The sequence below is a fragment of the Eptesicus fuscus genome, chromosome 13, assembly GCF_027574615.1.
Source record: "Eptesicus fuscus isolate TK198812 chromosome 13, DD_ASM_mEF_20220401, whole genome shotgun sequence".
In the NCBI taxonomy this organism is placed as follows: domain Eukaryota; kingdom Metazoa; phylum Chordata; class Mammalia; order Chiroptera; family Vespertilionidae; genus Eptesicus; species Eptesicus fuscus.
Genome location: NC_072485.1, coordinates 63,496,438 through 63,518,737, shown reverse-complemented (window position 1 = coordinate 63,518,737; position 22,300 = coordinate 63,496,438). Strand labels below are relative to the sequence as shown.

The window sequence follows — 22,300 nt, the reverse complement described above, 5'->3', positions numbered from 1 at the left end:
TCAGAAGGATGGTTTTAAGTTTTCTGTTCAAATTCGGGTTTGGGAATTTATTATTTGGCTCTTTTACTCTTTATGCCTAAATCGGTATGTCCATTATCATCAAAGTCTTTGGACTATTTAATCATTTAACTGGAATAGCTCCCTTTTTAAACATTCCTTCAATATGATCAGACGTGGATTCTAGAGTCTGAAGATTCAGGTTTATTTTGGGCACCCTCCTAGGAGTTTAGGAATAGCATTCATTTTTCTCTTTCGTACATTCTCCTGGTGGAATGCTTTTGCTAAATGCCCTGCCACGGTTAATTTGGCTCTGAGGGCAGCACAGGCCCTGTTTTCAGAGAAGAGCGAAGTTAGGTTGCCCCTTCTCTCCTTCCCTTTGGCGTCTCTCCCTCTGGCCCTTTGCTCGTCTGGATTCTAGGGAACAGCAGCTTGTTCTAAACCCCCCACTCTCCTGTTTTGCTTGCAGGCCGCCTGCTTACAACCATTGTAATGTACAATTAGCGCTGAAGCACATGCAGATAATAAGAGAATCATCATAAAAGCACTAAACAGAGCAAATAACATTTCAGGCTGGATTTAATCCCAAATACCTGGCGCTCTGGAGGAGGGAGGTGCAGGAACCCAGAAGCCAAGTAAGATAGCACTCGGGTTGGCTGTGGGGGACTAGAATTGTACATAAATATATATATACACACACAACCACAATGGCTGAGTTCAGACATTAATCAGGGCTGCACGGAGAGGGAGGAAATATTGTAAATGTAGCTATTTTGCAGTGCTTGTGTGTGTGTGTGTGTGTGTGTGTGTGTGTGTGTGTGTGTGTGTGTGATCCTTTCTAATCTCCTAATGAAGCTTCTGTACTTCAGAAAGCAAATCACTGGCCTCCGAAGGTTGCTGAAAATTATTTATTTTTGTTTGCACAACGTGAAGATAGCTAATCCTCCAGCACATCACATTGCGTGTGTTTTTTCCTCACGGTATTAGGGTATTAGTCTTCGCACAATATATACTTATTGCCTCTTTTCCCAGTTTTCGTGGTGTGTATTTTGATAGCAGAAGGGGACTTGCTGATGATTAAGAGGAAAAATAAAGAGAGAATCGTCTTACTACCTCAGATGATTCTTTGCTTGCATAAAGAGGATTCTCTGGGGCTTACCTCGGGGAAAAAACAAACAGGAGATACATGTCCTAGATGCTTACAGGTTAAACATTCTGTAAGAGGCTCAGAAACCAGCCCTTCCCGGCAGTCTCGAGGTGGCTAATTGCTGGAGCACAGGAACCATTAGAGCGACTTCATTTTCCCCGGGGATCGACACTCACAACAGGATAATGCTACCCTGATAGAAGTGTCACAGTGGGGACTTGGCATAATTTGCTGATATGATATCAAAAATAGCATTAAGGTAATTACATTTTGCACTTGTAATATTTCATAGGCAATAATACAGTAGAAAATTGCACCTTTTTTTTTTTTTTGGTCCCCTGGTCATTTAAAACTTTTTTTTAATGGAGCTGCAATGAAGTTGATGTATTTGATGGGTTGTTGTTTCTTAAACGTGCTCAATTTATAAGTGCATAAATGCAGTCATTAGTGCAACCATTTGGCCAAGGTTAAAGAATGAGAGTAGTAAATGGAAACTGTTTCAATGGATATCATAAAAGGCGTCTTTTTAATTGCAGTTGAAGAGCAATGAGAGAGGAGAAGAACCTTCTTTGCCAGGGGCAACTTGTTATAGTAGAAACACTGCCAAAGACTTGGGATCTTCTCCTGCCTTTGCTGTGTGACCTCAGGCAAGTTATTGGGCTTCTCTGAGCTACTGCTTCAAATAATACGATTGAATGGACTGATCTTTTATAGACCACCCCAGTGGCAATATCTATGATCCCAGAAAGAATTCAAATTTTTTTCTATTTATGTACTTTGCAAAACATTTTCAGGATTATTTTTTGAACTCCTGGGTTTTATTTTACCACAGAGGTAACATTTCTTTCTTTTTGTTCTTTTTTTTTTTTTTTTCCCCAAGGGAGCAGAAAAGCCCTTTGAATATTAGGGTTTACACTGTGTTTTCTTTAAACTATTGAAGTTTTGGCAATGGCTTCTGGTGAAAACCACTACTGATTTAACTTCACCAAAGAAACCCTCATCTTTCTGTGGTTCCCAGAAGACTTGGTGAGGCGTCTCCAATGCTGCCACTTTCTTAAACCAGTGTTGTCACAACTTTCTCATCCAAGCATTCTTTTGGCAGATTTTCATTGAGCAACTGTTATGTGCTGACACTGCTAGGCTCTGAGCACACAATTGTGAACAAGATACAGGCCTCACCTCCTGCAGCTTAATCACAATAGGATATTTTTAATTGCAAGACACAAAAATCCACTCCTCAAAGGGAATTGAGGGGATCTATTAGAAGGACTAGAGTATCTTGTCTAAGCTTAGGGCAGAGATTAGAGCTGGGTGTTGTAGGGATTGGAACAAAAGGCTTTCAGAACCCAGGGTACTCATCTCCATTCCCTCCCTCCCTCCCTCCCTCCCTCCCTCCCTCCCTCCCTCCCTCCCTCCCTCCCTTCCTTCCTTCCTTCCTTCCTTCCTTCCTTCCTTCCTTCCTTCCTTCCTTCCTTCCTTCCTTCCTTCCTTCCTTCCTTCCTTCCTTCCGATACAACTCTCCTCACTGCTGCCTATTTCCTTCATCCTTATCTTTGCAGACCATCTTCTCTCCCCACTCATCTCCTTGCACACTAACCCATGTGACAACTTCCCACAAATGAGGGGAAGATGGCCCTTCCAGTGCACACAGCGTGGCAAGCTGGGTTTCAGTGCTCAGTCACCGCTCAGTTGGATGCCCTTGTACACGATGGCCCTGCTTGCATATGGCCTTATCTTGGCAAATCCCAAATAGTGTCCTCACATCCCGATTCCACATGACCTTCTAGCTAGGCTCCTCCCAGGTAAATGACCATGTCTCCATAACCCAAATTCAGTTTTCTCAGAGAGAGAAGTTAACCAGGTGTCCATTCCTCATCCAATGGGATGGGTGAGAAGCAGACCCATGATACCTAGGGTCTGGGAGGAGATGCTGTGCATCTCTAGGAGACACTTCTGCCTGAGCTGGGGCATTCCTTAGAGGGGAGACACTGTAGGGGGTGCTAACATCTGAGTCAGATGGAACTGTGTGGGATGCTACACGTAACCTTCTTTGCCAGGGGAGGGAGGGATGGAGAGAGAGAGAGAGAGAGAGAGAGAGACAGAGAGAGAGAGAGAGAGAGAGAGAGAGAGAGAGAGAGAGAGAGAGAGAGAGAGAGAGAGAGAGAGAGAGAGAGAGAGAGAGAGGAACATTGATGTAGTAGAGATAAATTGATTGGTTGCCTCTGGCCTGTGCTCCTACCAGGGCTGGGGAACCCACACCGAGGTACATGCCCTTGACTGGGAATCAAACCCACGACCCTTCTGTCTGCAGGCCAACTCTCCAGCCACTGAGCCAAACCAGCCAGGGCCCAAGTAAGAATTTAACCAAGTTACTCACTGTCTCATAATTGGATTTGTGTTTTCCCAATAATACATGGGGCAGGAACACTGAAGTACAACAAAGTCTCAAAGATCTGATTGGGGGTAGCCTACAAGGAAGTAATTGCAAAGCTGTCAGACAAGGGAAGTTGGGCAAGCAATGAAAGACAAAACAAACCAATAAATGAAAGAAGAGCCAATTAGAAATCTTGGAAATTAAAAAAATTATAGTCACAGAACCAAAAAAGTAATAGGATGAACCTTAGATTATACATAGTTGAAGAAAGAGTTTGTGAATTAGAATATAGCACTGAAGAAATAATTCAAAATGTGACACTCTAACAGGGAGGATATTTTAATGAAACAAAACAATAATTTATCTTAAAAAGTTGAGACATGGAGGATAGATCAAGGACCACAATTTAGGAAATCACAGAGAAACAGTATTTGACAAGAAATTAAAGAAAGATATGCCCTCCTTAGGTTCAAAGTGCATGTCAAATTCCAAGCAGTAAATATAAAGAAAAATTCACAGCTTTACACATCATTTTAAAACTTCAGCACATAAAGTATAATGTTTTATTAGCAATAGTAAAGGCCAGCCAACACTAAAGTGATATATTTAAAGTGTTGAGGAACAATAAGTGTCAACCTAGAATTTTTCTGACCCACAAAACCATTATTCTACATAAGGGTTATGCAAACTTTTTCTGAAATGGCCAGATAGTAAATATTTTAGGCTTTGAGGGCCAAATGGCCATGTTAACATCTGTGCCATATTTGGGAAGACTATAGATATACTGAGTAATTTGAGACTTTATTGTACAAATATACAAGTGGGTAGGTTAAAATATTAAGTGCAACCACTAGAAGAATAGAAATACAAGCTACAGCTTTTAAAGCAACAGAATAAACAAAAGGAATTATGAATATCTTTGTCAATTTATAAGAAGTCAGAAAAGGAGAGGCAATAAGAAATCAAGAAAATGGATTAGCCATCAGAAAAAGCAAAATAAGAAAGGAGAAGCAATTCAGTAATCTTGACATATAACTAACGTATTAAATGAAAGACTATCAGATTGGATCAAAATGAAATAAAAAATAAAACACCACACAATCCAGTGAGATTTTGGCTCAAAATTTTAAAGGACCATCCATCATAAATTGCATCAGAAGAGAAGAACTTTCAGATTATTCCTCCATTCTAGCTTATGTCCAGTTCCTACCAAAGATTTAACACAGGGGTCCTCAAACTTTTTAAACAGGGGGCCAGTTCACTGTCCCTCAGACCGTTGGAGGGCCGGACTATAGTTTTTAAAAAAACACTATGAACAAATTCCTATGCACACTGCACATATCTTATTTTAAAGTAAAAAAAACAAAACGGCAAAAACACCCACATGTGGCCCGCGGGCCGTAGTTTGAGGACGCCTGATTTAACAGATAAGCTCACCTAGTCCTTCCCTGAACTGATAGCTCAAAAGTGAGACAATTAGAAGATACATAAGGTCTTTTCACTTCTGAAGTTCCAAGATGTAATGCTTTCCTGAATGTAACATTTTTGTGGGCAAAACTTGGTGCTAGCATTCCAGAGAAACAAGGGAACAGTGGATTCTACTGTCCATTTGGTGGAGGCTGGACTTGTCCCTCGGCCAGCTAACATTTCCATTGCAGTCTCAATTTTCAGTGTCACTGGCCTACATAGGAGCCTTTTGCAGATGGACAGATGCTTGTTATTACCACATGCTTACAGGCAGCATGGAGATTGGCCTGTGAGAGGAAGGAGAGGGCTTTTTACTCCTAATATGTTATGAAAGTTTCATCAGAGTTGGAGATTTCTGTCATGGATGATTAGTATCCGTTCAGATTAATATTCATTTTCCCTAATTCTGTATGAAAAGTGCCAACGTAAGAACATTTTGCCAGGAGATGGAGAGAGAATGAGGAATGATGTCACTCACAAGGTCTAGTGTCTCCTTTCTGAAAGATAAGATGCTTCCCCACCCCCCTATTCATTCTTTTCCAGAAAAACATAGCCTCCTTTTTATTTAATTTAGTAGATCCCCCTAGCTTTATTGAGATATAATTGATATATAACATTATGTAACTTTAAGGTGCAATTATTTGTTATACTTTATATTGTTAATGTTTAATTACCACAGTAAGGTTAGTTAACACATCCATAAACTCACAGTTACAATGTTTTTCTTTTGTGGTGAGAACTTTTAAGATCTACACTCTTAGCAACTTTCAAATGTACAGTATTGTAAACTATACTCACCATATTGTACATTTCATCCCAAACTTACTCTTCATATAACTGAAAGTTTGTAACCATTGACCACCTTCACCAATTCCCTCTAACCCCTTCCCTTGGCAACCATCAATCTGCTCTCTGTTTCTATGAATTAAGTATTTTTATATTTCACCTAAAAGTGAGATCATATCACATTTGTCTTCCTCTGCTTAACTTACTTAACTTAGCATAATGCCCTCAAATTCCATCCATGTTGTTGCAAAAGGCAAGATTTTCTTTTTAATGGCTGAATAACATTCCATTGCATATATATCTATATATATATAAAAGCCTAAGCAACCATTACAACCCGTTGACTGAATGACCAGTCGACCAGTCACTATGGTGCACACTGACCAGCAGGGGCCAGACTCTTAACGCAGGAGTTGCCTCTGGTAGTCAGTGTGCTGGCACAGCCAACCTCCTGTGGCCGGCCAACCTCCCGTGGACCCTTCCCCAGCTGGCTGGCGCCTATCGGCCCCAATTGCTGGGCAGGCCAAGGGACCCCACCCGTGCACGAATTCGTGCACCTGGTCTCTAGTATACATATACTAGAGGTGTACTGGTTAATAATACAGATTTTTTTTCAATAGATGGAGTTACACATATGTTGATATATATGCAATTTGATATGTATGCTATTTTGTTGTATTGACAGCAAGCTTCAAAACTTCATATGTCAAGTTTTCTGAAGGTGTTAACATCATAGATACTTTTACGCTTAAAAATGTTGAATTTCGTGCAAAAAAAAAGAGCATTTGCAGGAAGATTTAATTCATTATTTTATTTTGAAGAAAAGTGCTGCTGAAAGTTATTGTTTACTTCGGGAAGCTTATGGTGAACATGCTCCCATCTCAAGATACTTGTGAACGCTGGTTTAAACGCTTTAAAAGTGATGATTTTGATGTGAAAGATAAAGAACATCCAGGTCAACCAAAAAAGTTGGAAGACCAACAATTGCAAGCATTATTGGATGAAGATGCGTGTCAAACTCAAAAACAACTTGCAGAAAGATTAAATGTTGCTCAGCAAACAATTTCCAATCGTTTACAAGCAATGGGAAAGATTTTAAAGGAAGGAAAATGGGTGCCACATCAACTGAATGAAAGACAAATGGAAAAGAGAAAAGTCATCAGTAAAATGTTGCTTCAACGGACAAAAGAAAGTCTTTTTTGCATCGAATTGTGACTGGTGGTGAAAAGTGGATTTATTTTGAGAATCCCAATTGCACAAAATCATGGGTTGGTCCAGGTCAACCATCAACAACGACTGCAAGGCCAAATCGCTTCGGAAAGAAGACAATGCTCTGTGTTTGGTGGGATCAGGAAAGTGTGGTGTATTAAGAGCTTCTAAAACCAGGTGAAACCGTTAATACTGATCACTACCGACAACAAATAATCCATTTAAAACACACTTTGATCGTGAAACAACCAGAATGTGCAGAAGACACAGCAAAGTAATTTTGCTTCATGATGACACACCATCACACACTTCAAAACCAGTTAAAGACACATTAAAAGATCTTGCCTGGGAAGTATTAACCCACCCACCATATTCACCAGACCTTGCTCCTTCAAATTACCACTTGTTCTGATAGATAGCACACACACTTTCTGAGCAGCACTTCAAAACATACGAAGAAGTGGAAAATTGGGTCTTTGAATGGTTTACCTCAAAACAAGAAAAGTTCTATTGGGACGGTATCCACAAATTACCTGAAAGATGGGGGAAATGTGTAGCTAGCGATGGACATTACTTTGAATAAAGCACTTTTGATGTTTCTCTTGAAATTATCGTGTTTTCTTTGATTACAAAATCTGCATTATTAACCGGTACACCTTATATATGCCGTATTTTTCTTTATCTGTGCTTCTGTTGATGAATATGTAGATTGTTTCCATGTCTTGGCTATTGTAAACATCACTGTAATGAACATGGGGTTGCATATATCTTTTCAAGTTAGTGTTTTTGTTTCCTTCAGATAAATATCCAAAAGTGGAATTGCTGGATCACAAAGCAGTTCTATTTTTAATTGTTTTAGGAACTCCATACTATTTTCCATAGTGACTACAACAATTTACATTCCCACCAACACTGCACAAGGGTCCTCTTTTCTCCACATCCTCACCAACGCTTCTTATTTATTTTCTTTTCTCTTTTTTTTGTAATAGCCATTCTAACAGGTGTGAGGTGATATCTCAATGTGGGTTACATTTGCCTTATGATCACCTTTTCATGGACCTGTTGGCTTTCTGTATGTCTTCTTTGGAAAAATGTCTATTCAGATCCTCTGGCATTTTTTAATTGATTGATTGATTTTGTGTGTGTTGAGTGAGTAAATGTGTGTGTGTGTGTGTGTGTGTGTGTGTGTGGTGTTTTGGTTTTTGCTGTTAAGTTGTTTGAGTTCTTTATATATTTTGAATATTAATTCCTCCTTAGATATGTGGTTTGCAAAAATTTTCTCCCATTCCTCAGCTTGCCTTCTCATTTTGCCTTATCATTTCTTTTGTTGTGCAAATTTCTTATTTGATATAGTTCCACTTGTCTATTTTTTGCTTCTGTTTCTTATGCTTATGGTGCAATATCCATGAAATTATTGTCAAGAACAATGTCAAGGAAATTCTCCCCTATGTTTCCTTCTAGGAGTTTTATGGTTTTAGGTCCTACATTTAAGTCTTTAATCCATTTTGCCTTAATTTTTCTGAGTGGTGCATGACAGAGATTTCATTCTTTTGCATGTGAATATCTTGTTTCCTCAGCACCAGTTATTGAAGAGACTGTCTTTTCCCCCATTGAATATTCTTGGCTTCCTTGTAAAATATTAGTTGACTGTATATGCATGGGTTAATTGTTGGGCTCTAGATTCTGTTCTATTGGTCTTTGTATCATTTTTATGCCAGTATCCTACTGTTTTGATTACTGTAGCTTTGCAATATAGTTTGAAATCAGGAATTGTGATATTTCTCAGCTTTGATATATCTCAAGATTGCTTTGGCTATTCAGGGTCTTTTGTGGTTCTATATAATTTCAAGATTGCTTTTTATATTGCTGTGGAAAATGCCATTGGAATTTTATAAGGATTGCATTGAATCTATGGGATGACTTTGGGTAGTATGGACATTGTAACAATATTAACCTTTTAATCCATAAACATGGGAGATTTTTCCATATGTTTGTGTCATCTTCAGTTTCTTTCATCAATGTTTTATAGTTTTTAATGTATAGATCTTTCACTTCCTTGGTTAAATTTATCCTTAAGTATTTTATTGTTTTTGATTCTATAGTTAATGAGATTGCTTTCTTTATGCCTTTTTCTGATAGTTTCTTATTAGTGTATAGAAACACAACTGATTTTTGTATATTGTATCTTACAACTTCACTAAATTCCTTTATTAGTTTTAGTTTATGTTAATATCTTTTTCCTGTTCTTTATTTCATTTATTTCTGCTCTGGTCTTTATTATTTCATTCCTTCTGCTAACTTTGGGCTTAATTTCTTATGCCAGTATCCAAAATCACAGAGGCATGGAGAAGTTCTTCCATATTTCCATACAAATAAATAATAATATCATATATTGAGTAATCACTATGTGCTAGGTACTAAGTTATTTACAGCTATCAAATAATTGAATTCTCTTCAAAACCTCTATTATCCCATTTTATGTAGGTGGAAGCTGAGGCTTAGAGGTGTTGTGGCTTACCCACCCTCATTCAGCCAGCAAGCAGCAGTGTAGGGCCCTGACTCAGCAAGTGGGACTGGGATTCGACTGTATGGAGCACTGTTGTCCCTGAGATGGATGAGAAGACTGTAATTATCTTATTATTATTGTTATTATTATTGAGGATCTTGTAGGCTCTGTACCAGGACTTCTCGACCTCAGCACTATTGGCATTTTAGGCCAGGTAATTTTTGTGGTGAGGGCTGTCTTGTGCCTTGTAGGATGTTTAGCAGCATCTCTGGCCACTACCCACCTCATCATCTCACCTAAATTATGAAAACCAAAACTATCTCCAGAATTTTCCAGGTGTCCCTGAGGGGCAAAGTCTTCCCTGGTTAAGAGCCACTACCCTAGACAGAGCTCTTCCACCCTCTGCTGGAGTGTCTCACAAAGCCTGGTGTAAATCCTGCTTCCTCTCTGCCCATCTGTGTTTGATAGGGGCTATTGTTTACAGAGACGGGAATAACTCAAGGTTTGTTTTAGTTGGGGATGGGTGTTCTGGGTCCTGAGCTTTTGCAGTGATAAAGGCATCTGGGCTTTTACTACTCCAGTGAAAATGAGAGGCTCCTTCATGCTCGTAGCAGTCGCACTGGATGTCTGCTCAGCCCCTCTTCCCTGGGAATTGCAAAATATGGCCACAATCAGCTATGTGTCTGGCCATAGCTGAGGGCTGGGGGAAGACATCTTACTCCAACTGGGCCAGTCAGTTTTGTCTGCTAGGAAGTTGATAGTGGGACCAGGGTGAGTCTCTCTTGATGGCTAGTGCTGTGACCTGCAAATGCAGTATCTCTGGTGGCCATCTTCCTGCCCTGTGCACCAGCTGGTACAGAACAGTGGTTCTCTAAGTTGGTATCCAGACCAGCAGCATCACCGGAGAGCTGGTCAAGTTGTGAACTCTCAGGCCCCTCCTCAGACCTACTGATTTGGAAACCCTGGCGAGGAGCTCAGCAATCTGCATTTCAACAAGTCCTGCAGGAGATTCTGATGCAACGAAGTTGGTATAGAAGATGAGGCAGACCAAGGGAATATGAGCCCCAGGAGAGAAAGAAAGTTGTGGATGAGACAACTTCCCAGTTCTCGGTTCCACACTTCCTGATGCCCAGCCGTGGGCCTGCCCTTGGCTTTGGTAAGATACTTCTATGTCCTAATAAAAAAATACACTCCTGACTTAATTTTTTTTCTGTTGATTGAAATAGATTTCTTTCGCTTGCAACTGAAAAATCCTTACTTATTCACCTTACCATGTGACTCCTGTAGAGAGGAAATTACATGGAGCAATATTACTCCAGCTGCTCAGGAAAAGACTGTAATTTTATCAAGGGTTCTTAGAAATATTTAAATGCTCCAGAGATAATACTCCATGGTTTTATCTTATTATCAAGCAAGAATTTGTGTGTATGTGTGTGGGTGTGTCTACTTAAAGAAACTTACCTACTGAAAAAACACCTCTCTCCCCCATCCCCGCATCTCTCTTTGTATGTTTTATTCTTCATTGCCAAAGGGTTGTTTTCCTGAGTTTTCTCCCACTTGGTTATCATGGTTCTCAGATTATCTGGGAGCTTATGGTTTGAGAATGCAATGATCTTACTATTGTATATTACAGTGCAGTATGATAAGTCCAGGATTAGTTCGTGGGCAAGGTTCAGAGGAAACCCAGAAGAAAATGATGAGCCTTCAGGATGGCAAATTCTGGAAAAGGGGGAAAGATGAGGGAAGGCCTCCTAGAAGAAGTTCCACCTGAATGAGACTTGGAAATATGAGTAAGTGTCCACCAGGCAGAAAAGTCAAGGAAAGGAGAATGTCCAATTTGTGGTTTGAAAACAAAATTTTCTTACCTCATTCTTGATTCCGACTGACATGGAGGGATACAGTATTACATAAACATTGAAGATAAGGTAAAGACTTTTCTAATTTCCTAAGGCCGCTAGAACTGCCTCCATTATAGCACTGGCAATTCCTCTTCCTGGACAGAATTTATTAAGAGGACTTTTAACGGGATGCAACCTTTTAAGGTCATCCCTGTAAGGAGAATAGACTGTATTTTGGTTTATGCCATCTAGGAGAAAAATAAAAATATGAAGGGGGAAAAATCCCTATTAAGTTTTATAATTATAACATGAAAATTCAGTTAATTTCTTTTATCATGGTGAGTCATTAAAGACTGAAGTAGATTCCCAGCCTTTTGTCTCCAGAACAATCCCCTGGAGGCTTAGCGCTCCTCAGGCGAATGGGCCTGATTAAAGCGGGGAACCTCTCTCTCCAGATTACTGCCCTCCGTCATTAGCATTACGTTATCTTGCTCTTCAGACTGATTTTTAATTTTTATGCTTGCAGTTATAAATGATTTACTGGTACATTCATTGCCTAGCCTGTCCTGAGTCATTAAATTCACTTAGGTTGAATGGCCCGATGTGCACCTGAAATTAACCAAATCAGTGACATTATCTTGCAGGATTTTTCAGAGGCTTTAGAAATAGAGAAGAGACTCCTTTCTCCGTCTCAACTCCTTGGCTTAATGGGAAAATATTTTTAATTGATAAAAGAGGTAATTAGCCAAGGCTAAGAGGTGCACACTAATTGTGCAGTATATCTTGCAGAGTTAGTTTGGCCATGGTTTCTAGACTAGAAGATGACCCAAACACAGATCTGGGTGCATTCACGTGAGGCCAGTTTAAGTGCATTTTATCTCCCTCAATCAAGTCCAGGGAAGGAATTGTATTAGCGTTTATTGGGCACCTACTGTGCGTCAGAAACTCTCAGAACTCTCATAACAGTCCTTTTGTTCCTCTCAATGTTCTGTTTGTGTTGTGTTGATATAAGGAATGGAAGCCTCCTCAGGCTGGCTCTGATGAAATGGAGGCCAGATGTCACTCAATCTAAGGAAGAGGAACCAAGGGCGGGCCCTCCATGCTATTTCATTATCATTCAGGAGCCACGATGGTGGTCTCATTCTGCTTTTCTCTTTCTCATAACATCTGTGTACTTCAAAGCTCTCTTCTTTCTTGACAGGCCTCATCTGCTCTTCTGTCTTGTGCTTGTGCCCAAATAGCTGTTCCAACTCCATCCACCCAGGGCCTGTCACCTCAAGCACCCACTGCTGTACCCTTCTTAGCTGAAATTCTCTGTAGAATGTCAGAGGTTTCTTATCAGCTAATGAGTTTTCTGCCCATGGGTCAGGAATACACCCCTTGTCCAGAAGGGACAGAAGTTGTGGGAGAACAAGTAGAATGGGAAATAAATATCTCCTTGGTGCCTCTTTAAAACAGGTGTAATCCTTCCCATTTTCCAGATGAGGAAACTGAAGCTAATGGAGGTTAAATTCTTTGTTAGAGGTCATACAGCCAGCAAGAGTCAGAGGCAGGAATTAAGGACAAGTTGGGACTGACTCGATTCCCTTGCTTTCCACATGTTGTGCCTATTTTTTTAACATTGTGCTGTTTGTTACACAAGGTGTAAGAACAGGGGAAGCTCACCAGCCAGGCTGAGGGCTGGTGAATTTGGTACGGGGCTCATTGACCACCTGGGCAGTGCAAACAATACATTTTGCCCCATTCTCTTCCTCCTGTGTCTGTTTAGGGACATTGAAATAATTCCACCCTCCAAAAATGAGAGATGAAAGCGGAGACATCTTGCTACACCTGAGCTTTGGAAATAGCCCCAAGAAAATCTGGTTGAAGAGTCATAAAGGGTGTTTGCAGGGCTTTGACAGTGAAACCTGATAAGAGAGGTCAGAAATTAGCACTTTCCCCACTGCCAGAGGAAATGTGCCTCCATTTACTTACCAGCTATATGACTTCAGGCAATTACATTACCTTCTTATCCTCTGTTTCCTCATCTGTAAGACCAGGATGATATAGTTACAAAAATGAAAAGGGGCAGTGTGTGTACCAACAAGTATGGTCCCTCACACAGTAGTCATCCAATTGTCTTCCCTCCCTCCCTGTCTTGTCAAGACACTTAAGGGCATGGCCTCTTAATGATTATAGCCTTTATGTTAGCAGTTTCTCTGGGTCTGAGAATCCCCTGGAAAGTTCTGCTAATCAAGGGACTTCAGCTTTTATTTATCCAGTATTCCTTCCCTCCTTTAGGTGACAGCACTTCGTTACTTGATAGGCAGTGCCTCTTTCTTCCATGTGGTTCTGGCCAGATTGTCAATTCAGCACCACACCAGGCCCCGGCAGTCACAATATCCACCTGCCTGGCCTTTCCGATTGGGTCAAAAGATGGGCACATGACTAAGGGTGGACCAATGAGGATTTATATTCAGATGTTGGCAGGCTGGAGTTCCCTTCCTTTGGGCCGAGTGTTAACCCAGGACAGTGGTCGGCAAACTCATTAGTCAACAGAGCCAAATATCAACAGTACAACGACTGAAATTTCTTTTGAGAGCCAAAGTTTTTAAACTTAAACTTCTTCTAACGCCACTTCTTCAAAATAGACTCGCCCAGGCCGTGGTATTTTGTGGAAGAGCCACACTCAAGGGGCCAAAGAGCCGCAGTTTGCCGACCACGGACCTAGGATGATGTATCCTTGAGTTGTCTCAGTCATGCCTCCTACTTGCGTGGGAGGAAGTGTCTGCCAGAGCAAAGAGAAGCAGAGTTAGAGAGGAAGCAGGACCAAGCTAGTTTCTGAGAACACTGCTTCAATCCTTGGTATCCTGAGGCCACTCTTAAACTTCCTAGTTGCAAGAGCCAGTAAGTTTTCCTTTTCTAGGTGAAGGGATTGAGAAGTTCAGATTGGTAGTTACAAAATAATTATGGGGATATAACGTACAGCGTAGGGAATATAGGCTGTAGTATTGTAATCACTGCATGGTGCCAGGTGGGTATTAGAAATATTGATGGAACACTCTGTAAAGTATAGGATTATCTAACCACTCTGTTGTACACCTGAAACTAATACAAAAGAATATAATTTTGAATGTAAACTGTAATTGGAAAAAAAATAAAAGCACTAATTCCCTAGAAAAAAATTATTCTTTCTTGTTTAAGCGTTTTGAGCTGACTTTCTTTCACGTGTAACTGGAAGAGCCTTGAGGAAAACAGGGACTCGGTTTCCCTTAGTCAGGTGCTAGGGTGAGGCAGGGTTCAGGGGCCAGTGAAGCCTCTCCCGGCCAGAGGCATTCAGCCCTGGGAGGCCACAAAAGGCCTCCTGTGGGAGTGGTGCCGCCGCAGTGATGTTCTACTTTCTCTTGCTCGTGTTCTTCCTCGGTAGCAGGAGCTCTGAGGCCCGCTTTTCTTGCTTCCTTCCTTTCCAAGCCACAACATCAGCACCTGATGATCCACTAGTATTATTTCTAGCCGTGGTCCAGTACCTTCTATTAATCTGACTGGGTACTACTTGAAAAGCATGCTGCATTTCCTGTAACAAAACCATGTAATTGGATCATAGATGCTTGCACTCACAGTTTCGTCAGTACAACACCATCACTGAGGAGAAGAAATGTGCTTACCCTCGCAGCCCTGACACGGGAAGTCCCCCGCCCCTATTTTTGTGCACGAGTGTTTGCTCTCTGTGCTTTGAGCCCTGTCAGAGCCTCCCCAGGTGGCCAGCTGGTTCTCACAGAATGCTCTCACTGATCTTCAGCTGAATCCCTCTATCCCTACCCAGCTAACCTTTAGTTGCAAATGACAAACAAGTATAGTTCTAGCATGAATGTTAGTTGATAGTTTTGTTCACGGGTATGAATAAGAAGTATGCTATGAGCTAAAAAAAGATAGTTTTTGAATACTTGAAGAATATTTTTTCAACTTTTTGAGTGATTCAAACATTTATTATTTTAATGCAGTTCTTTTTAAAAAAACACATATTTTTATTGATTTCAGAGAGGAAGAGAGAGGTAGAGAGAGAGAGAGAGAGAGACATCAATGGTGAGAGAGAATCATTGATCAGCTGCCTCCTGCATGCCCCATACTGGGGATGGAGCCCGCAACCTGGGCATATGCCCTTAACCAGAATTGAACCCTACCTTTTAGTCCGCAGGCTGACACTCTATCCACTGAGCCAAACTGGCTAGGGTCGATTCACAACTTTTAAATTTAATCAGCATTATTAATACATTCTCAAGTCTTTAGTCTGGCTCAGAGGTCAACATCTAGGGCCCTTGGGCTAAACTGGCTTCCTGCATATTTTTGTAAATAAGTTTATTGGAACACTGCCATGCCCATTCGTTCTGGTATCATCTATGGCTGCTTTCATGCAGCAAGAGCGGAGTTGAGTGGCTGTGACAGAGACCCTGTGGCCCACAAAGTCTAAAAGATCTACTCTCTGGCCCTTTGCGGAAGTTTGCTAACTTACCTTCCTTGTCAAAAAACAAACAAATCAATAAAACAATAAATTAATGAATAAGTCAAAACAATAAATTTGTAGTGTTTGCTGATTTCCATGGTATAAATCTGCCCATCATGGCCAATTTGTTCAAGTACTAACTGATGTCACTGAAGGCAGAGCTGGGAAGAGCTGCTCAGCAGCCCACCCTTATCCAGTATTCTCACTATTCACTAGATGCAATAAATGAAAATAACCTCAAGAGCTCCCACAGGTTGTATCTGCTTCTTTATACCCTTGGGCCTTGCACAGTTGCTGACAGTGACTTTTTGTTAAATAAATGAATAAAAATTACTTCATAAGCCTCAACACTTGATATCTAAATAATTAGTGCACTGAGGGTTTTAAAACTAATTTATCATCTTAGTACGTTAAATATGTTACTTGCAAGCTTTGAAAAATTATTACTTTTACTATTAATAAAAACTCAGAGTGAATCCTCGGCCCAGTACAGCCGGATTTAGCAAACATTTCTAAGGGTAGAAACTAAGATTGAGACTTGGCTATATTTGGTCAGATGTGGAACAGCTTTTTCCTTGGCCTGACTTGTACTTTGCAGTATGTATTGTTTTTAAGGATGTGTGATGTGGGTCACTTGCTAATTATGTTGGATTATTCCTTAATCCTCGTATTCATGGGTGAAACTCAAGAAATGATGGATCATGACATCATGTTAAAATTTACCTCCTATTGCTGGCTGGCATTGTCTTTTCCTTTTCCCTCTTCCCTACATCTGTCTCCCACTGGTTTATTTGAAAGACATATGAGCTGGAAAGTCAAGCTAAATGATGCATTTTGTTAATATGGTGTCTTTTCCATAGGTTGCTTTAGACTTAGACATTTTTGTTCCTATGGAACTTACAGAACCTTCTCATAGTCCCTTATACCCTACAATGGCTTTTGAAAGAATAGAGGATCTTTTATCATTTGAAAAGTGTCTTGTCTTTGTTTTTTTTTCACCCCATGTTCTTCAGGCTCATTAAGCATAGACTATTTTCTCCAAATTTCTTTGTACATCTAATTCCTTTTCCCCCTCAGAAATAGTTATGATTTTTGATATGCTCAAAAAATTTTGGAAAATACAGAAAAGGATAAAGAAGAGTATCATTAATCAGCCTATAATCAGAACTGGTTTTGTTAATGTATTGATATACTATTGCTAAGATATTGGTGAATTTCTCTCCATTGCATTATTTTGAAGTGTAACTGACATAAAATAAGCTGCACATGTTTTAAAGTGCACAATTTGATGAGTTTGGGCACATTTGCACACACACTTGTGAAACCATCACTGTAATCAAGATAAATGAACCTCACACCCCATCTCTCTTACTGCAAAGTTTCCTGATGCCCCTTTTGTAATCCCTCCCTCGTGCTCCTCCCTACCTCCCATCTCTGGGTAACCCTGGCCTGATTAATTTTGAGGGCTTGAAAGGCCTAATAGTCATTTTCAGAGATGCTTTCTTTGAAATCTCTTGCATAGAGAGCAACTCCAGCAGAGGCAAAAGGCACAACAGTTGTGTATCGTTGTGCTTGGGTTCAAAGTTCTTCTCTAATCTAGCCTCACTTAATGATGGATTCTGCCTTGGATGTCCAAATAAACAGATCGTCATCTACCACATTTGCCCCATAAGACTGTGTTTTCCTGTTAATTGAACATAATGTCACGGTCGTCTTATTTTTAGTCAAAATGTTTCAATTAATTTGTTTCACGTCCTTAATTTTTCGGTCTTGAATTCTTCATCAGACTCTGAACATAGATTAGGAGATTTTTGCTTGTTGCATATTGTGCCTCTTGAGACATGTTGGATTTTCTTGTCATTTTCACACTGATCTACCAGAATAAACTTGCGGCAAGAACACTGTGGCAAAAGAAAGCATTCTGCTCTGACAGCAGATGCTGTTCATTGGGGTTGCTCGGTTTGGGGACCCAATGCATGCACTTGGAAACTCGCAACAGCAACGTTCAGCAGCCAGCTGCATCTGGGCATTTTCCTAATGTGGCTGTTGTCAGTTCATTATACTAGCTTCTTATATTTGCAGATAGCAACTTAGTTTAGAAATACCAAGTGGTAAGGCAAGATAAACATAGCATGGGGTAAAGGCTTATGTAGATACTTGCTGCATCTCACATCCTGCCCTGGTATTCTAGGTAACTGATCACAAGCTATGGCCCATTCTATGATGTTTACAGAGAATGACAGAAATAGTTTCAGGCCTCTGAAAGCTGTCTCTGTTCCACACACCCACTGTCCTACCTTCTGACCGAGGCTTCTCTCCAGACCTCAGGAGGCAGCAGGGCTGGGTCCTCACCCAGACCCAGAGGCACCAGGTCCTGCATGTTCACACTGCCTCCTGGGGCAGAGACACCAGAGCCCAGGGAGGCATCCAAGCAGGGCCTCAGGATTGGGGTTAAGGCAGGACAGTGGTCAAGGCAGAACCTAATTACTGGTATAGCAGCAGGAAAGAAGGTGGGAGCATGGGAGAGGGGATTAATAGGTAAGACTGAACTCAGCTGTTGGAGTTGGGTACAAAATCAGGGTGGGATCATAAGCATCAGATCTGAGTCTGAGCCGTGAATGCCCCAGAGATTTATTGGTCTTCAAGGCTGAGCTGGCGCTGAATCTGGGGTTGGGGAGTTTAATGGATCTGCCCAAGGGCTGGAATGTAGACAGACTCTGCCCCTTTCCAGCTGTGTGCAGGTGAGCAACTTACTTCATCTCTGGGCTTTGCCTTATCCAAGGGGGTGCGCCTAGAAGAGCAACACTCATGGTAGATGAGTGCCTTAGGATCACTTGGGAGCTTGTGGAAGTCAGGATGCCTGGGCCCTGCCTTGCAGATGGATTGAGGAGGTCTGGGAGGACACTGGGGGTCTGGAGGTTTCCCGGGTTCTGACCCTCACCAGTGTTGGGGAGCCAGGTACTTGCATGATCCCCAAGGGATCTTCCAACTCCAACCCCCTTCTATTCTAAAGTTTACTAAGTCAGGGATAAGAAAGCATGGAAGGTGGGCATTCACCACATGTGATGATTAGGTGGCATCAGAATCAGACACCATTATCAGTCACTTGTTCTAAGAGTTCACCAATTGGGAGCTTATTCAAAGCCAGTTTTTCATTTGTAAGGCTGTAAACCTGGGCTCAAGTTTACCCCCTTCTTGTATTCTCTCCTAGGCAATCTCTCCCTCTCCCATGGTTTAATTACCACCCTTCCCAGAGGTCATAAACTAGGGGCCAGAAAGACAAATCCAGGCAGATCACACATGAATTTTATTTAGTCTGCCCAGTAGCTTTTATAAGTCTGAGTCTTCCTGGGTCAGACTGGGCATTTGCTTTCCACTGACCATGGACCCACCACACCCGTGTATTACACCAGCCGGCTCCAGCCCTTTACTTTGCTTGCCTACGCCCTGATTTTAGATCAAGGTCAGTTTCTTCAACACCCATCTCCAGCTCAAACCTCTTTCTGAGTATCAGACCATGCATCCAAGTGCCTTTGGGCAAGGAAGTCCCGTTCGTGTACTTAATGGAAGGCCTGGTATGCAGTACAGGGCTAAGTAAATGTCAGTTAGTAAGATGTATTATTACCCCTACTGTGCACCTCTTCTTAGAATCTCACAGTCCTCACCTCAACCTACTCAAAACAGAGCTCATCACTTTCCTCACCTTCTCCGCAAGCCTCTCCTCCGCAAATCACGTCATCAGTAAGTTGCCTAGACTGGGAGACATCTGGGCTCTTTTGTCTTCTTCATTCTGATTTATCACCAAACCCTATGCAAAATCTCTCCACCCCATCCTGCTTTCTCCACCCTAGTCTTTGCCTGGACTATGTAGTTGCCTAATTATTCTCCAGAAGACAAGGATTATTTCTACCTAACCCATTGTTCAATTCTAAGTCACAATGCTCCTTTTACTAAAAAACTTGATCCTGTCTTTCTCTTGCATGCCGTCCATTTAGTGGCTTCCCATTGCGCCAGGATAAAATGCAAATACTCTTAACAAGACTGTCCCTAGTCTGGCTTCTGCCTCCTTTGCAGCATTCTCTGGCAGACTGTGTTCCAGCCATTGAGGACTTTCATTATCTCTAGGCCTCTGGGCCCTCACATACGCTGTTCTTCCACCTGAAAGACTCTTGCCCCTACTGTGGTGTTCTTGCCCCTTGGATGGGGTGTTCTTGCATATTCTTCAGGTCTCAGCTCAGCTGTCACTTCCTCCGGTTTTCCCTGATACCCTAGATCAAGTCGGGCTTTCATCGTACAGCACGGTGATTGTACCTCTTCTAGACCCAGGCTACACGAGGATAGCTACTATCACTGTCTAGCTTGCTTATTGTTTTCTCTTCCAGGCCTAGCACATCCTTGTAACTTAGTAGGTGCACAATAAATGAATGTTGAGGAGAGGAAGAAAGGAAGAAGAAGCAAAGAGTGGAAGGGGAACCAGAAAGGAACACGATGAGTGCCTTCCTTTGCTGAAGGGAGGACAAGAGCTGACACATCCCACCCTCCACCCCTAAAATTGAGAAGTCCTGAGGGCACGATTTCTCTCTTAATATTCTAACCTCACGAACTTACAAAGAGCAGATGTGCAGTGGAGGTTATTGAATGAATGAATTCATTCTAAGAACTTCTTGGCCAAAGATATAACAAGCTAGAGAACTAACTACTGTTTTTGCAATAAGCTTTGAGAAACTTCTTGACTTTTAGAATATGTGCACATGCATAAATGCTGGTAAATTAAAACTCCTGCAAAGATTGAACAAGGACCAAAATTCTCACTAAGTTACTCTATTGTTACCACCAGCCAAATCAGATCGGGTTGTGAACTTGCAACCAGAAAATCTCTCTTGTTCAAATGTAGTGAAGCTGTCATGCAGCATTTAAAGAAAATGTAATTCTTAAAGTCACAAAAACACTTAAAGAAGGTGCAATTCATCCACTGGACTAAAATGTAGATTTTGGCTTCACCATCTGTAAGTCAGAATGGAGGACATGATTTAAACGTTGGCCATGGAGAGCCTGAAGTTTGGGCCTGACCCACCACTTACCGCATGCGTGCCTTTGGGAAACTTGTTCAGCCTCTCCACTTACTTTCTCTCCTGGAAAATGGGAAAGATGAGACCTGCTTTGCAGGGTTGTTTTGAAAACTGGATGCAAAATGTAATGCACCCAGCAGAGCCCTGGCCGCCAGGCGCTCATCCACAATGGCATTGTTTAAAAGTGCCTCTGAATTTTAATTATTTAAAGGTATTCTGGCCGGGCTCAGGGGTACAAGGAGTTCGTGAAATTCTGCTCTCTTGGTGGGAAGAGGTGCTATTTCTTTCCTGTCTGTGCCCTAAAAGAATGAGGGAAGTAGCAGAGAAATAAGAAAGCAAAGCCACAAAGAAACATGGGAAACAAAAAAGGGGAATTTGTTCCCGCTGGATCTTGGAGTTACCCTGGAGGGCAAGGCTCTTTTCCTGCCTCCATTTACCCTCCTCAGGTGTTCATGAGGAAGGTCCCCAGGGAGGGCGGCCAGAGCAGGATCCTTGTGGGCACAAGAAGGATCTGGGTTCATCAGCCTGCTCATCTCTCCAGTGCTTTTTAAAAAATGAAATTCAGCCAGGCTGGTGAGGCTCAGTGGTTGAGTGTTGACCTATGAACTGGAAGGTTGCGGTTTGATTCCAGGTCAGGGCGCATGCTCCAGTCGTGGGCTCAATCCCCAGTGGGGGTCATGCAGGAGGCAGCCAATCAATGATTCTCATCATTGATGTTTCTAACTTTCTCTCCTTTCTTCTCTGAAGTCAATAAAAATATTTTTTAAAATGAGATCCATATTCAGACAGTTTTAAAAATAATATTTCTCTTCTTATTTCATAGGCAAATCACACTCACTTTAGAAAATTCATGAGCAAAATGAAGACAAAAGTTATCCCAAATTCCACTGCTAGATAATTGAAACCATTTTGGAATCTATCCTTTCAAAGTTTTTTCTGGACAATGAGTACATAAACAAACATGTTCTTGTAAAACCAGTGAGATCGAATGGCGCATACCGTTCTATAACCCGATCCTTTTCACTCAGCAGCTTTCCGAGTCAGTAAATGAACGCATCTAATGTCAAGATACATAAAAGAAAGGTGTGTGTTTTTTGTTGGACACCCAGGTGGCTGGCCTCAGGCACGTTCGGTGCTCTCCCTGGGCAGAGACAAGCTTGTGTCTGTCTCCTCGCTGTGAACAGTGACTCAGTGAACAGCTCCATAGTCAAACCTTTACACGATTGTTCCCTTACAGTGAATTCTCACATCCAGTCTTAATTTTCTCAAGAAAAAAAGACAAGACAATGTGATTAAAATGTTTAAATCGTAAGTGGCCTCTTTGGTGAGGAGGAGGGGAGAAGCTATAACTCGAAGATGAACTTTTCATCTTCGATTCTGTTCAACCTCCAAATTGATCTCAAGTGCAACCTCATTTCTAGTCAACA

The 22,300-nt window shown here is 41.4% G+C and overlaps 1 protein-coding gene across 2 annotated transcripts in view; it reads left to right on the top strand.

Moving 5' to 3' along the window:
* The window catches only part of LOC103292775 (uncharacterized), a 123,282-nt gene that overhangs the window by 99,865 nt on the left and 1,117 nt on the right, over positions 1–22,300 (top strand). The gene's annotated exons all lie outside the window — the stretch shown is intronic.